The 16838-nt window shown below is 55.6% G+C and overlaps 1 pseudogene; it reads right to left on the minus strand.

Annotated features, from left to right (window-relative positions):
* LOC137464098 (uncharacterized) overlaps positions 1-16838 on the minus strand; it is a 1364046-nt pseudogene that overhangs the window by 743529 nt on the left and 603679 nt on the right.

The following is a 16838-nucleotide window of genomic DNA, read 5'->3' on the forward strand; positions in this document are numbered from 1 at the left end:
TCCTCCCTGGCAGAGATGCTGCTCACAGCTCATTTTTCTATGCCAACCAAAAAACCCAAACCCTGGTGCTGCCACAGCCTTTGTAAAGAGCTGTTGCACTTGCTTCACATTTTCAGGTCGTCCTCACAGCCAGAAGAACTGCAACAACGTAAATCCCAAAGCAAATTGTGTCTGGAGACTGCAGAATATGTGTCTGTGTTGAGACTCCAGTCCTCTGGGAATTCCCTTCCCCATGTGCAGAAACCTCCAGCTGCTGCTCCCAGTGCAGGCTCACCCTGTGCTCACAGGCCTCTGCAACCATGGGAGAATTGGCCTCTTACCATGGCCCTCGTTTCCTTGAAGTAAGGAGGTTCTCCTTCCACCATCTCGATGGTCACAATTCCAAAGGACCAGATGTCCACCTTGGGGCCGTAAGGAGAACTGGTGACAACTTCTGGGGCCATCCAGTGAGCAGTGCCCACCATGGAGCTGCGCTGGTCCTGCTCAGGGCTGAGCTGAGCACTGAAGCCAAAATCAGCTGAGGACAGAAAAAAACACTGTCAAAGGCAGCTGGAATGAGGAAAACAAGCACAAAGACTCCCTGCTCTCAGTTTGAGAATGCAGCAGTGAAGTCAGCTGGAAAAGTCCTCAGGGCTGTAGGCAAGGAAAGATGGAACTGAACTGGACCCTTAAAGAAACCCTCAGTTTTCGTGCAGTCACTTTTACTGATTCCCTTGCAGCTTTAGATTCCAACTCCTGCCCCTCTGGGAGGGCCATTCCCAGAGCAAAGGCACCCCTGACAGCCTGCTCCTCTCCTGAGCTCTCTGCAGGGTCAGCCGCTCTCAGCTGGCAGCAGGGGCCGGGCAGTGCCCCCAGCAGCCCTTGTGTGGCTCTGGCCGTCACTGGGAAGCAGCCCCACAGCCGCACCCCGGGAGCGCCGTGCCTGGCCAGGAACACCCACCCAGCTTGACAGAGCCGTCCATTCCCAGAAGGATGTTGGAGCTCTTCAGATCTCTGTGGATCACCCGGTTCGAATGGAGGAAATGCAGGCCCTGCAGACACTGAGAGAGAACAAGAAACACGAGGGTAAAAACCAATGGCCGGAATATATCACACAAGAAAGGACAGTTTAGAATTCTGCCAGCAGCGACTTTGCTGTGACAGGCCAGGAGTGCAGTGCAGACAAGCTCCAGGCAAACGGTTCAAGGCAAAGCTGAGAACAGCACATCAAATCCAAAAGAGACAGAGAGTGCCGCAACAGCAGGAAAGAGAACAAGAACAGAGGAGAAGTGCAGTGCTGCTGGCAGGCCGTTCACTGCAGGGGCTCTTTCTTCTCCAGCTCATGAAAACAACAGAGAAACAAAGCCCTGAGCCTGCAGCCACTCCTGCTCTCACGCCCTGCTGGGAAGGACCATCGTATCCAAGGCATGGCAGTCACAGGCAGGATCCCTCACCTCCCGACTGACAGCTGCCATCTCTCCTTCAGCCATGCGTGTCTGTCTGACAACGTCCTGCAAAGTTCCTCCATCCATGTATTCCATCACCAGCCAGAGATCTCCATCAACAAGGAAGCTGGAAGAGGAAAGCAGTGGCATGGAGACCAATGTGCAGTGCTCAATTCCCCCATGGAAAAGCCTGGAGTGGAGTTTTGTTGCCAGGTCACTTGTCAATGAGGACAGAATCCGATGGAGAGACATTCCTGCCAGGCTGCACAGCCCTTGGGATCTGCACAGTCTAAAGGAGGAGACCCCTGTGAGAAAGGAGAGCCCTGAGATGGCAAGCAGGTGAAAAATGCAGTTTAGCAAAGGCCCAGATCAATGTGGAACCACAACACTGGCCCCCAGCTGGTTCAGCTTCTGAACTCATCAGTTCCACCCTTCCCTGCAGAACAAGGCAACACAGCTCCCAGGGTTATCCAGGGGAGGAGGCCGGGCAGCACTTGGGACAAAAGGGGTCAGAAAACCTTTCAGAAAGTCCCTTCAGAAACAGGCAAGGCCAGTGACAAATGGGCAAACGAGGCATTTCTGGGAACAAGAACCTGGTCTTCCTGGCATCTGCAGCAATGGGAAAGGGCTGGGAAGAAGAAGCCAAGGGAAATAATTTCTGCTGTGGTTTACCAGCACTTGTTGTAAGACACAGAAAACAAGGTCAACTTGAAGGAAAAACCAAGCCAAAGCAACAAAAGCACACGGAGGGAGCGAACTGCCAGGCTGTTGTTTTGGGAAGATACGGCTGGGTCAGGCATTTTCAAATCAGGCTACAGACTACGGATGCCAGGAAAGGTTAAGGCAGGGCCCAGGCACGGGATAAGGCCTGAAGCACTCACCTGTCGAAAGAGCTGACAATGTTGGGGTTCTTCTTGTCCTTCAGGAGCAGGAGCTCATTCACAGCTCGTTCCCTGTTCTGCCCTCTCAGACTCATTTTCTTTATGGCCACCTGAAGGGACATTGCAGACCTTTAACTGGAGGAGTCTGTGGCAGGAGGCCGCAGCAAACACGGAGCGAGTCTTTTTGGGGCGACGGAGCCGGGCTGTGCCAAACTGCCTTGGGATGGGACACCAGAGCTCAGCAAGTGCCATTCCCACAGCCCATTGCTCTGCTCGCTGGGGGCTGCTTACAGGACACACGGCCAGAGACATTTGGCCTTGCAAGCTCTGCAGAAATGGCCCCTCAGCTGTCAGCCTCCAAGCTCTAACCACATTCTCTGCACCTACAGTCTTCTCAAATGGCCTCAACATTCTCATTATTGTTCAAACACACTTTGCAAGCAGGAGGTAATTCTGGTTCTGTGCAAACAGAGCAAAACAGCCGGGAACCCTTTAGCAGTTCTATGGGATTTGGTCATGATTTCAAATGCAACTGCTCTGGCTGGGATTGCACAACAAAGCAAACACACACATCCATTGCCCTCCTTGCATTCCTTTGGGCACTTCAGAAGGACCAAGCCTGTCCCAGCTGTGCTCTGCAGGCTGACACGGCTCTGCCTGCAGAGGAGCAGCCTGTGCAGGAAAGCTCTGCTGGCCCCCAAAGCTGCAGCCACAGCTCCCAGCAGAGGGGAGAGCCCTGGAGAGCTGCCAGACGTGCTGGGCGTGTTGACACTGACCTCTCCTCCAGTGGCCCTGTCGAGTCCTTTCGAAACGGTTCCAAAAGCCCTGGAGACAAAACAGCAGAGAAGAAAGAAGCAGTGCTTTAGGCCCTGGCAGTGAAAGCCAGCCCAGACAGATCTCTGCTGCCTGCAGCATTCACAAACACCTGGGGGCATCGACCCTTCCAACAACAGCGCAGCAGCCACCAGCCCTCTGCCATGCAAGGTGTGCCAGAGAAAACTGAGACACAACACCAAGGAATTGGGCTGGAGCAAATCCCAAATGTCCACGCTGCACTGCTTTAGTTCAAAACTTGAAGTGAGTAACGGGTGTCTAAAGAACTGGAAAAGAATGCATTCCATCCTTTCCCATTTCCTGCCTAAGACCTGCAGGATCCACAAGGGCCCTGCCATCAGGCAGGTGATGCATTTTCCCCCAGAGTGCATCAGCTCTGTGTCTGTTACTGAATGTATGGGCTCTACTACCTGTGCTAGAATAGAGCACTTATTAGTTCAGCTCTGGTTTCTGTTTCTAAACCATTAGGTTGTTAATCCTGACCGGAGGATATTTTTTGAAGCAAAATATTTGAAAGAAATCTCCTTGGGAACTGTTTTCTGACAGTCACCAGATGGTGAGTGGCTCTTTTAGGCAATCCAATTCCAGGGACAGAAGATCTTCCAGGTCCTGCTCCTTGCTGCAGGCAGGACACTGCCAGCCTCAGGGGCCTTTGACGGTGCCTTCTGAGCACAGGTATCAATTCTGATCAGGACTGAGGGACAGCAGGATGGCGCCCCAGTGTCTGGAGGTGTTTGGAGCTCTCCTGACTTCTCACTTGATCCTGCACCAGCACAACACCTGGGCCTGCTTGTGCAGAAGTAACTGCTGTGCACTTACCCTTGGCCAATCTGCTCCACTTCCAGGTATTTCTCGGCAGGCTCCGCCAGGCTCACGGTGTTCCCTGAAAGAAACCACGTGGAAGACGCTCCCTCTCAGAGTGAGACCCCGCCTTGCAGCAGAGCCAGAATGCAGCCCCCCTCCCTGGGGCCGTCAGCCCCTTGGTCTCAGATGGGGAAGGACAAGAAATGACCCTGGCACATTCAGCTGCAGAGCAGCACTGGGTGCAGCTGATGCCGAGACACACACACAGCACCCTGCTCTGGCACACAGGAACACAGCAGACGTACTCAGCTGCATCAGGCACCACTCCCCTCTCCCCTCTGGCTGCAGGGCTGTGCTGCTGTCAGAATGTTCAGCCCAGGATCCCACAGCCGAGGGAGGTTCAGTGTCCTCTTCCCAAGCACAGGGAGCTTCTCCGTCCTCTTCCCAAAACGCTGCAGGTTCGCCATCATCTCTCCAAGCCCAGGGACGTTCACTGTCCGCCTCCCATGCTGGGAGAAGTTCACCCTCCTCTTCCCAAGACACAGGATGTCTTCTGTCCTCCTCCCACACCGGGAGATGTCCGCTGTCCTTGTCCCACACCGCGGGAGCCTCGCCGTTGTGTTCCCACAGCGCGGGATGTTCGCCCTCGTCTCCCAGAGCAGCGGGAAGTTCACTGTCATCTCCCGGCACTGAGGGACGTTCACCATCGTCCCCCGGAACAGCACGAAGCTCACTGCTGCCTTCCTCCTCTTTGGCCTCCTCTTTGGAAGCAGAGGGAGCCAGAGGAGGTGCTGGTGCTGCTTTTGTGCCCTGTGGACAGACGGCAGCGTGAGGGACGGGAAGTTCTGTCTCAGTTATCACCTTATTTACCCTCAGCTGCACATCCAGCTGCACTAAGCAGAATATGGGTTCCGAGCTGTTCAAACTAACAATGGGCTAAAGTCCACATTGCCCCTTATTGTTGGGAATTCCATATTCCACCATGGGTAAAGCCAGCTAGCAATGCTCTGCCTGCAAAACCAGACCTGCAGCTCTTCAAAAGCTCTTCAGCAGAAAAGGAGAAAACTCCCAGGGATCCCTTTGCTGCTGCAAGGACACTGGCAGGAACTTTCCTTCAGCCTCCCAGGCGGGCACTTGGCTGCCACATGCCGAGCTCACAACTTGCTGCACAATTCCAAACACCAAAGGTTCCTTTCGCACTCACCGAAGGAGGAGCTGCTCGGGATCCACTCATGAGGTGCCCTGCAACGGGAGAGGGAACATGAACCAGATGCTGTCAGGAAAAAAACTGCCTGTGGTGGGAAATGCCCCGGAGCAAGGCAACCCCGAGAGAGCATTTTGCTTTCACAGCGTCCCTCCAGGAGCCACAGTCCCTTCACACAGCAAGAGAACAGCACAAAATACTGGGCTGGGTCAGCTCTTGGCTGGACAGGCAGTTCCAGGCTCTGCTGCCACAGACTCCCCGCTTGAGGGAACAGAACCCCCCAGGGCTCATTGCAAATGCTGTGCACGCCCTGCTGGCTGCAGACACCCCCTTTTCCAGCTGCAGCTGCTGCCAGGAGCTCTCCCAAAGCAATGGTGTCTTCATGGCAATTTGGTTACAAAGTCAGCTCAGGCCCAGAGGAAGAACAGCAAGCACACAGCAAGCCCAGAGCCACAGCACCGAGGGAAAACCTCGACTTACGTGCCAAGTGGGTTAAAAAATACCCCGCATACGCCACAGAGTACAGCGTGCAAACTGCAGCAGCCACGTGCTGGATCATTTTGGCTGCGCTGCACACGTCTGCAGACTGTAGCCCTGCAAGCACAGAAGGACACCCGTCAGGGCTGGGCTGGCTGCTGAGAATGCCTCGGGCAGGAGGATCCTCCAGCAACGAGCAGTGCCCAGAGCCACTCTGGACACTGAGGCCTCCGTGTGCCACAGCAACGGGAACACCTCGGGGACGTGGCAGTGCTCCTGTGACATCACAGCAGCAGCTCACGCAGAAACCGCCTGGAAGGTTCTCCTGTGTCACAAAGGAGCACAAAGAGCCCTCCCAGGGCACAGCCTGTTGCCCAAAGGATCCAGGAGGAGCTCTGAAAATGCAGCAAACAAGGACACCCCATAGCCCAGCCTGAACACTGAGGAGGAACAAGGACGGCACCAAAGCAGAGCAAACATGACCTTTAGTCACTGACACTTCTGGCTAAAACCAGCAAGCCCTGTTCCATCTGGGATCTTTGTTCTCGTTCTAAAAACAAGCAAGGTTCTCCACTCTAAATATAGAGAAGGCAGGAATTGGGGAGGAGGTGGGATGAGGAAGGAGGAGGAGGAGGGAGAGAGGAAGAGGAGGAGCAGGAAGAGGAGGAGCAGGAGCAGGAAAAGGAGGAGAAACAGGAGGTTCCAGTGCCCCCTGTGGCCGCAGCACCCTTGGCCCCGGGACCATCGCCCCCAGCTCATCCTGCAGGTGAGAGGGGAGGAGGAGCTCATCCCAAATCTGTCGGGGGGTCCCTGAGAGGGTTTTTTTATTGGGGTGTGTTTGGAGCTTGCAGATTGTGGAATTGAGCCCCAAATATCGTCTGGGAGGCCCACATAAACCCTCTGAGGATTTTTTTTTTCTCTGTGTGTGTGTGTGTAGGTTTGGATCTTGCAGGACCCCAGAGCTGAGCCCCTTGGGGGGATCTTTGGGAGTCCACGTGGCCATTGCCCAGGGCCACCAGGGGGAGGACATTGGTCCTGGGGACCCCCGGGGCAGCAGAGAAGGGGCAACCCCTGGGACCCCCAGATTGGGGGGAGCAGAGAGGGGCGATCCTGGAGCTGGGGGAGCCCCGGCTGGCTGGAAAGGGGGGGAGCCTGGAGAGGAGGGACCCCTGGGACCCCTGGGATCTCAAAGTAGATCATCAGGGCAGAAGGGACCCCATGGACCCCCAAAAGCCCTTGAATCATCCCTAAGCAGGAGGCCGGAGAAGGGGGAATCCCTGGAGCCATTGGACCCCCATCATCCCAGGGAAAGGAAACCTCTGGAACGCCAAAAGTGGAGAGATCCGAGATCAGGAAGTCCTGGGAGAGTTGTTTTGGGCTGAACCTTGATATAGTGGAGATTTCCATGGACACAAGACTCCTGCTGAGTTCTAGGGATGGACTTGGGCAGTGAGGAGCCTCTATTCCAAGGTGCTCCCACCTTGTTTTTCCCCAAAGCAGGATTTGTCATTCCCAGGGTGTGGCTGGATGGAAGAGGAGGAAAAGCCCCGGAGATCCTGCAGGAGGAGAGGCTGCAAATCCAGCCCAGGGAGCTGCAGGGAGGAAAGAGCTCCCCGCCCTGAGCCAGGAAGGTGGCCAGAGATCCAGCCGGAGCTCGGAGCTGGTGGAGAAGCCTCATGGCACGGAGAAACCTCACACGTGCTTGGAATGTGGGCAGGGTTTCAGCTGGAGCTCCACCCTGATGGAACACCAGAACACCCACACTGGGGAGAGGCCCTGTGAGTGTGGGGAGTGTGGGGAGAGCTTCAGTGGGACCTCTGACCTCACCGAGCACCACAGGATCCACACTGGAGAACGGCCCTATGAGTGCTTGGAATGTCAGAAGAGCTTCAGGTGGAATTCAGAGATCGTCACTCACCAGCACTTCCACACCAGGGAGAGGCCCTGTGAGTGCCCCGAGTGCAGGAAGAGCTTCGTGCGCTGCTCCAGCTCCATCCCCCATGGGAGGATCCACGTTGGATGATCCCCAATGAGCCCCGTTGGGCAGAGCCCTGGTGACCCCGTTCTGGGTGATCCCGGTTGGGTGTGGGGAAGGTGTTGGAGAGATTTCTTTCCCCTCTCCTTGTCCTGGTGTGATTTGGTTGGTAATAAATTCCCTCCCTGTGCCCGGGCCGGGTCTGTTGTGCCCGTGCCGGATTTGCTGAGGGATCTCTCCCGCTCCTTGTCCCCAGGCAGGAACCCTCGGTTCCATTTTCTGTCCCTTTGCGGCTGCGGGGGGCAGGGACAGAGCGGCTCTGGGGGGTGCCTGGCATGGGGCCAGCGTCACCCCTCGCCACGGGCACCCCTGAGACCCCGCGCAGCCGGGCACACATTTGTGGGCACAGCTGAGCTCCCAGCTGCGCAGCGCCCCAAGGCTCCCCGTGCCTGGAAAAGCCCCAGCCGGGGCTGCAGCGTCCCGGAACCGCTCAGCCAATCCAAACGCAGCCAAAACGCGCTGCAGCCAATGGGAGCGCGAGGAGTTGAGGAGTCATCGGTTGTGTGGCAGAGCCTCGGCAATCGGTGCCCAAAAGTGCTCGGAGCTAATGAGAGCGCGCGGCGCTGCTGAGCCCGCGCTGCTCCGGACTGGTGCTGCCAGCGCAGCGCGGCCGCTCTGGGGCTGGTGCTCCCTGGGCGGCGCTGGCCATGGGGCGAGTGGCGGCAGCTGGGGCCGTACTGGTGGCACTGGTGGTGCTGGGAGCCCCCCCGGCTGCGGGCGCGGAGCTCTCGGGAGAGCGGGGGGGGCGGGAGGCGGTGGGACGGGGGGAGAATGGGGAAAAGGGGGCGGTGGGAGCCCGAAATTGCAGGGGCAGGAGGAGGAGGGGACCCCGAAAGGAAGAGCGGGAGGGGCTGAGGATTGGGGGCAGGTGAGGAAGGGGTGGGAGAGGGTGGGAAAGTGGGGAAAATAGGAGGGTAGGACCCCAAAACTGAGCGGGAAGTGGGGCTGGGAATTGTTAGAACAGGGTGGGAAAGGGTGGGAAAGAGGAGAATGGGATCCGAAAAGTGAGTTGGGAAAAGGTTGGAGGTGGAAGGGGAGAGGATGTGGAAGGGCAAATGGGGGAAGGGTGGAAAAGCGGAAGTGGCAGTGTCGCCCTGATTTCTTAGGATTTTCTAAAGTCTTCTGAATTTACATTCTTGTAGAGAACTTTCTCATGCAACTTTCTGTAAACAACCTATTGTTTTGCATTCTTTCATAGAGGTGGAGAAATTTGATAGACTGGTAGTTTGTCCAGTGTCATTGGAGAGGTGGCACGTTCACCCTCCAATCCACTGGCACCTTTTGAGAACTATAAATGATTGGAGTCAGAAAAAATAAATTAGTTTCTTCATGGTGACCAAAGCTGTGGTGCGTCGTTTTTCCTTGTGTCCTCTGGTGACATCTAGTGGCCGCCGGTGTGTACTACAGCTTAGGTCGGGTGAGAGTGAGCTTACCCCCCCCCCCGATCTGTGGCGTTTTGCCTGCTGTGTTAGTGATGGAAACCTCTATCGGTTTCGGGATGGAATCTCTGATGTTGGATCTCTGGAGGAATGGCCTGGAGAGGAGTTGTGTTTCCGTCTCCTGGAGTGATTTTGAAAGGCTGTTTCTGTGGGCAAGGCAGCAGGGGTTCTTTTCTGACTTTAGGGAGGTGATGTCCCGGGAAGTGTTGTCTCAGTTGGGGGTCAGACTCATGGACGCCCTGTTTAATAACTGCTCTGTGGACGTTGGACCACTGCTGGTGCAATGGAAAATAGTGGACGCGGCTTGGCCGGGATCTGAATTTGGTAGCTCTCGGAGCTCTTTGGGGGAACCGTCTGTCTCGGACGTGGACGACGGGGACTTTGAGTTTATGCAGGATGCGGGTGCTTCCCCTTCTCCCCGAGACGATGAGCTGGCAGGTGGTTCCTCCTCTGAGGTGGATCGGGCTCCCAGCCCGCTGGCCTTAAGCGAGCTGTCGGTGGAGCCGGCTCGGCCGCCTCGCCCCGCTCCGCGTTGCAGGCGCAGTGAGCCGGTGGGGCCGGCCGGGCCGCCTCGCCCTGCCCCGCGCCGCAGATGTAGTGAGTCGGGGGAGAAATCGCCCTCTCTTTGTGCCTTCCCAGCGCTCGGGGGCGAAGAGGGGCCTGTGGATCAGTCCTCGCCTCTGATTGCGTCTGATTCGGTGACAACACTTTGTCCAAATTGCGGTGTTTCTACGACATATCCCCTGGGGGCAGCGAGAGCGGGTTCGCCCGTTTCCATCTCGGGCTCGTCTTCTGGGGGAAGGTCGTCTCCCATGCCTGAGCCTGCGCAGCCTGCTGGGCGTGCGGCGGCAGTGGGAGCCGCCGGAGGCGGGGCGCTGGTCGCTGTTCCTTCGGGCCCCGGCCCAGCGGGCGGGCAGCCCGCCCCGCTCCGCCCGGCGGGGGCGGTGCCCGCTGCGCGGCTGCGCGGCACGGGTGCGACGCTCCTTGGGGCCGTGCCGGACTCCCTTGTGTCAGCCCGCGATAACGTGACTCCGCACACCGCGTCTCTCTCTGTGCCCCATCCCTCCCCCGCGCCGGGGGAGGGGGGCGCCGCGCCGGGTCTGCGTTCCGCGCCGCAGCCTGTGTCCGCCGCGGTGCCCTCTGCCAGCGCTGCGGCGGACGGCACCGCCGAGCTGCCGGCTGGTTCTTCGGCTCCGCCTTCCCCGCCTGCCGCGGGGGCTGAGGTTGCGGTACAGCGCGACGCTGAGGTGTTTAGCTTTAGCGCGACTGCTGACGCGGCCGGTGGGAGACCGGTGGGTTCCCGTGGCCGCGGATCCTCTCCATCGGCCCTGTGGACCCTCCCCCCCTGCCAGGTGACCGTGCGTCCCAAGGACCACGGGCGGTTTTGGCAGGAGGTCCTAGATAAGGCTGAGGAGATGTGCGACTCTTCCTCCTCGCAGCGCCTGCAGGATCGTGGGGGAGGCTCCTCTGGCTCTGCTGATGCTGCGGGGAGTGTGGTGTCAAGTGATGCTGCACTGCCTCGCAGTCAGGCGGCTGCCGTTGTTCCTGTGGAGCCCACGGGACGGGACGCGGCGGGTGATGCGACCTTGACAAGGGGTCCCCAGGCTTTCCCTGTGCTTAGGGGTGTTACTCACAACACACATCAACCTTTACCGTTTAAGACACTGAAGGAAGTCCGTGATACCGTTGCCCAGCATGGTGTTGGTTCTGCTGAAGTTATGCAGACGCTTCGCATGCTTGTTGCTGAGATGCTGACACCTTCCGACATCCGTTCTGTGGCACATGCTCTTTTTGACCCTGTGCAGTTTGATGTTTTTGAGGACAAGTGGGCTCGTTTGGTAGCCAGCGCAGTGCAAAAGAATGCTACGCGGGGGCCACAGGATCCCAGGAGTGCGGTTGGCACTGATATGTTGCTGGGCACAGGCAATTATGTTGATCCTCAGCTGGATATGATCCCCTTGTGCTTGACCAGTGCCAGACGCTAGGCTTGGCAGCACTGGTTCAGACCCTGGAAATGGCTGCTCCTCTGCAGCCGTTTGCAACCATTGTCCAAGGGGTAGATGAGCCTTTCATGAAATTTGCAGGGAGACTGACTGCCTCTGTGGAGAGGCAGTTAGCAGATCCTGAGGCGAGGAGAATTGTGCTTGCGAACCTGGCCAGGAGCAACTGTAACGCAGACTGTAGGAGAGTCATAGGGGCTCTTCCTGGTACGGGTTCAAAGGACAGCTGCCTGGACTACTGTTGCGCAGCCGGTCTGGGCGGTGCCGCAGGGTTGGCAACAACAGCGGGGGGACTGCTCGGGCCAGCACCAAACAGGGAAAGAAAGTGCAGAAGGGAAAATTTCCCATGTTCTTGTGTGGCCGGTGTGGAAGGCCCGACCATATGTCATACGCCTGTAAGGCAACTGTTCATGTTAATGGCCAGGCGCTGCCGGGCCCAGGAAACAGGAAGCAGAGCGCAAAGGGGAAGCGCGCCCAGACACAAGTTCCTCTCCAGACCCCGGAGCCCATGGAGGTTTGCCCAGCCAGCTTGCAGCCAGCACCCGTGGATCAGCAGGTGTGGATGTCTGCACAGCAGCAACAGTTGTGTTAGAATCTAGTCAAATACACAAGGTTCCTCTGGATGCTTTTGGTCCTTTGGGTGAAGGCATGAGTGCTTTCCTTATGGGAAGGTCTAGTGCCACCCTTCAGGGCATCATTGTGCACCTGGGTCTCATTGATGCGGACTTCACAGGGCAGATTTGTGCAATGGTTTCCACACCCACCCCCCCCAGTCACGATCCCGAAAGGGACACGGCTTGTTCAACTTGTACCTTTTAAGTCTTCTATTCGCAGGACAGCTGGCCGGTCGTGTGGAGTCAGCGGTTTTGGGTCTACTGGGCCGCCTCAAATTCACTGGACCGCTGTCCTGACCAAAGACCGTCCCGAGATGTCATGTACTCTGTCCATCCCCGGTGCAACCCCATCGGAGATTCACCTCCGCGGGCTTCTCAATAGCGGTGCTGACGTCACAGTTCTCTCCCTTGCCACCTGGCCTCCGGACTGGCCTCTGAGTCCCGTGGAGACATCCGTCGCAGGACTGGGGGGGACGGCACGATGTTACGTGAGCCAGCGGTCTGTGCTGATCACAAACCCAGAGGGACAGACGGCCTGGGTTAGGCCACATGTTACTTCTACTCCTGCTAACCTCTGGGGAAGGGATGTTCTGTCTGCATGGGGGGTGCGCATCGGGACGGGTTTTTGATGGGGGCCACTGCGACGAAGGGCGCAGAGTGTCCCACGCCTCCTATACGGTGGCTGGTGGACACACCTGTTTGGGAGAACCAGTGGCCCCTCCCTCACGATAAATTGAGCGCCCTTCGGGATTTGGTGCAGGAGCAGTTGGACCAGGGTCATCTGGAGCCTTCTACCAGTCCCTGGAACACTCCTGTTTTCTGCATCAAGAAGAAATCTGGGAAATGGAGGTTGTTGCAAGACCTCCGAAAGGTCAATGCCATGATGGAAAGTATGGGAACTTTGCAGGCAGGCATGCCATCGCCTACCATGCTTCCTGCAGACTGGCCAATCTTCATCGTGGATTTGAAGGATTGTTTCTTTACAATTCCTTTGCATCCTGATGACAGACCAAAATTTGCCTTTTCGGTGCCAGCAATCGACAATGCTGAGCCCGCACAGCGATATCAATGGAGGGTCTTGCCCCAGGGGATGCGTAATTCCCCTGCCATATGTCAATGGTATGTGGCTCGTGCCTTGTCTGGAGTTCGCAATCAGTTTCCTGGTGCACGTCTGTATCATTATATGGACGACATTTTGGTGGCTGCTTCTACCCAGGATGAGCTGCTGAGGATTCAGCCTCGGTTGCTCGATGCTTTGCATGAGCATGGACTGCAGGTGGCTCCAGAAAAGGTTCAGCGACAACCTCCTTGGAAGTATTTGGGGGTCAAAATTCTGGAACGGACAATCCAACACCAGGAGGTGCAATTTGTGCATTCGGTGAAGACACTGAATGATGCCCAGAAGTTGATGGGTGTCATCACTTGGTTATGTCCGTACCTGGGACTAACCGACGCACAGCTGTCTCCTCTGTATGATTTGTTGAAAGGAGACTCTGATCTAAAGTCACCTCGCACGTTGACCCCTGAGGCATGTCGGGTGCTGGAGGAGGTTCAGCGGGCTGTTTCTGCCCGCCAAGTTTATCGCATTGATTTCTCCGTTGATGTCACTGTATTCGTTACCATTCCAGATTCGCATCCCACAGGTATCATTGGCCAGTGGAGTGACAAATGGTCTGATCCTTTGCACATCTTGGAATGGGTTTTCCTGCCCCATCGGCCGCAGAAGACAGCAACTGAATTGGCTGAGTTGCTTGCTCGCTTAATAATCAAATGCCGGCAACGGTGTTTGCAATTGATGGGCGCAGATCCCGCAAAGATCATACTCCCGGTATCCCGGGAGGATTTTGACTGGAGCCTTGCACATAGCGTATCCCTGCAATGTGCTCTGGAAAACTTTTCAGGGCAGATCAATTATCATCTGCCCAGCCACAAGCTACTGCAGGTGGCGAAATCCACACAAATTTCTTTGCGGCCCAAAAATAGTCAGGAACCTGTGCAAGGGCCCACTGTCTTTACTGATGGCTCGGGGAAGACTGGAAAGGCCATTGCTACCTGGCAGGATGGATCTGAATGGCAGGTTCTAGGAGGTCATCAGGATGGATCAGCCCAATTGGTTGAATTAAGGGCTGCTGTTATGGCATTTGAGAGATTTTCCCAGGGACCTTTCAATTTGGTCACGGATTCCGCCTATGTGGCTGACATTGCACAGCGATTGGGTCATTCAGTGTTGAAGGAGGTCAGTAATCCTGCCTTGTTTCATTTACTGAAGACATTGTGGTGTGCCATTCAGGCCCGGGTTCATCCATTTTATGTTTTGCATGTGAGGAGTCACACCAACTTGCCAGGATTTGTGGCAGAAGGTAACGCGAGGGCTGACAGGTTGGCTAACCCGGCGTGGGTAGCACCTCAGCCTGATACACTCGCGCAGGCCAAGGCATCGCACGGGTTTTTCCATCAGAACGCACATACCTTGCAGAAGCAGTTTCAGCTGACGCCAACGGAGGCTCGGGACATTGTCGAGTCCTGTGACGACTGCCATGCGCTTGCTCCACCTTTACCAACAGGGGTAAACCCCAGAGGCCTTAGGGCTTTGGAGCTTTGGCAGACTGATGTCACCCAGATTGCCGAGTTTGGCCGGCTTAAGTATGTGCATGTCACGGTGGACACGTTCTCTTCTGCAATGTGGGCTTCTGCTCACACTGGAGAGAAAGCCCGCGATGTCATTGCCCACTGGTGGCAGGCTTTTGCCGTCCTGGGGGTACCTTCTGCTGTGAAAACCGACAATGGTCCTGCTTACTCATCAGAAAAGGTGCGGCAGTTCCTGCAGTTGTGGGGTGTGTCACACAAGTTTGGTATCCCTCATTCTCCAACTGGTCAAGCTATTGTAGAACGCGCTCATGGTACCCTGAAGCGGGTTCTTCAAAAACAGAAAAGGGGAATGCAGGGTGAAACCCCGCACAGTCGGTTGGAAAAAGCATTGTACACCATCAATCATCTTACAGTGCAACAGAACTCAAATAACCCTGTCATTTTGAACCATCATTTTTCGTTGCAGGCTGCGGACGAGGCACATCAGCCTCGAGCAAAGGTTCGAGTGCGGAATTTAGTCACCAAACAGTGGGAAGGTCCTTATGACCTTATCGCTTCGGGGCGCGGGTATGCTTGTGTGTCCACAGATACTGGGGCACGATGGGTACCTTCAAAGTGTGTTCGCCCTGACCTGCGACCACAGAGACAGAATCCGGCCGACGGGCAACATGGAAACCGTGACCAACCTGAAAGGCATCAAGTGGGTGAATCGCTGAGTGATGACTCGGATGCAGACAACACGAGTGATCACTCTGATGATTCCTCCATGAATGGACACTGAACACTGTTCATTTTTCTTTTTCCATTTTCTTTTTTTAAACTGAGAAGGGTGAGATGTCGCCCTGATTTCTTAGGATTTTCTAAAGCCTTCTGAATTTACATTCTTGTAGAGAACTTTCTCATGCAACTTTCTGTAAACAACCTATTGTTTTGCATTCTTTCATAGAGGTGGAGAAATTTGATAGACTGGTAGTTTGTCCAGTGTCGTTGGAGAGGTGGCACGTTCACCTTCCAATCCACTGGCACCTTTTGAGAACTATAAATGATTGGAGTCAGAAAAAATAAATTAGTCTCTTCATGGTGACCAAAGCTGTGGTGCGTCGTTTTTCCTTGTGTCCTCAGGTGACATCCCAGTACTCCCATCATCCCAGTTCCCCCTTATCCCAGTTCCCCATTATCCCACTCTCCCAGTTATCCCAGTTCCCCATTATCCCAGTTATCCCAGTCCCACATTATCCCACTCTCCCAGTTATCCCAGTACTCCCATTATCCCAGTTATCCCAGTTCCCCATTATCCCACTCTCCCAGTTATCCCAGTACTCCCATTATCCCAGTTCCCCATTATCCCAGTTATCCCAGTTTCCCTAACCCACTCTCCCATTTATCCCAGTACTCCCATTATCCCAGTTCCCCATTATCCCAGTTCCCCCCATTATCCCAATTCCCCATTGTCCCAGTTCCCCAGTTATCCCAGTTCCCCCCATTATCCCAGTACTCCCATTATCTCAGTTCCCCCCATTATCCCAGTTCCCCATTATCCCAGTTATCCCAGTTCCCCCAATTATCCCAGTTCCCCATTATCCCACTCTCCCAGTTATCCCAGTTTCTCCCCCATTATCCCAGTTCCCCATTATCCCACTCTCCCAGTTACCCCAGTTTCTCCTCCATTTTCCCAGTTTCCCCATTATCCCGTGCTCCCCAGTTATCCCAGTTCCCCATGATGCCTGAGAGACTGGAGAGATTATATGGAACTGGGATAAAACAGGGAATGGGATCAAATAGGGACGGGGATCCTATGGAATGGGATAAACTGGACTGGGATAAACTGGACTGGGATTATATGGAACTGGGATAAAACAGGGAATGGGATCAAATATGGACTGGAATCCTATGGACTGGGATAAACTGGACTGGGGTTATATGGAACTGGGATAAAACAGGGAATGGGATCGAATAGGGCCTGGGACCCTATGGACTGGGATAAACTGGACTGGGATAGCCCAGACTGGGATCCTATGAACTGGGATAATCTGGACTGGGATAGCCCGGACTGGGATCCTATGGACCTGAATCCTATGGACTGGGATAAACTGGACTGGGATTATATGGAACTGGGATCCTATGGACTGGGATAAAACAGGGACTGGGACCCTGTGGAATGCGATCCTATGGAGTGGGACCACCCAGACTGGGATAACGGACTGGGATCCTACAGACTGGGACTGCACAGAGTGGGACTGCACAGACTGGGACCACATGGATCAGGACCATAGAGACTGGGATAAACAGGACTGAGATGATATGGAATGGGATCCTACAGACACGGAGCATACAAATCCCAGTACAAACTGGGATCGCATGGAAGAGGAGGGGTGAAGAAGGAGAGCGAGTAGGGCTGGAAACAGAAGGAGATGAGAAAAGGGAGGGGGAAGAGGAGGAGGAGGGATGGAAGGGGAGGGATGAAGGAGGAGAAGGCGAGGGGGGGTTAGGGAGAAGGAGAAGGGGGGAAGGAAGAGGAGAATCAGGCGGGGTTAGGG

This window comes from Anomalospiza imberbis, chromosome 36, assembly GCF_031753505.1.
Source record: "Anomalospiza imberbis isolate Cuckoo-Finch-1a 21T00152 chromosome 36, ASM3175350v1, whole genome shotgun sequence".
NCBI classification, from domain to species: Eukaryota; Metazoa; Chordata; class Aves; order Passeriformes; family Viduidae; genus Anomalospiza; species Anomalospiza imberbis.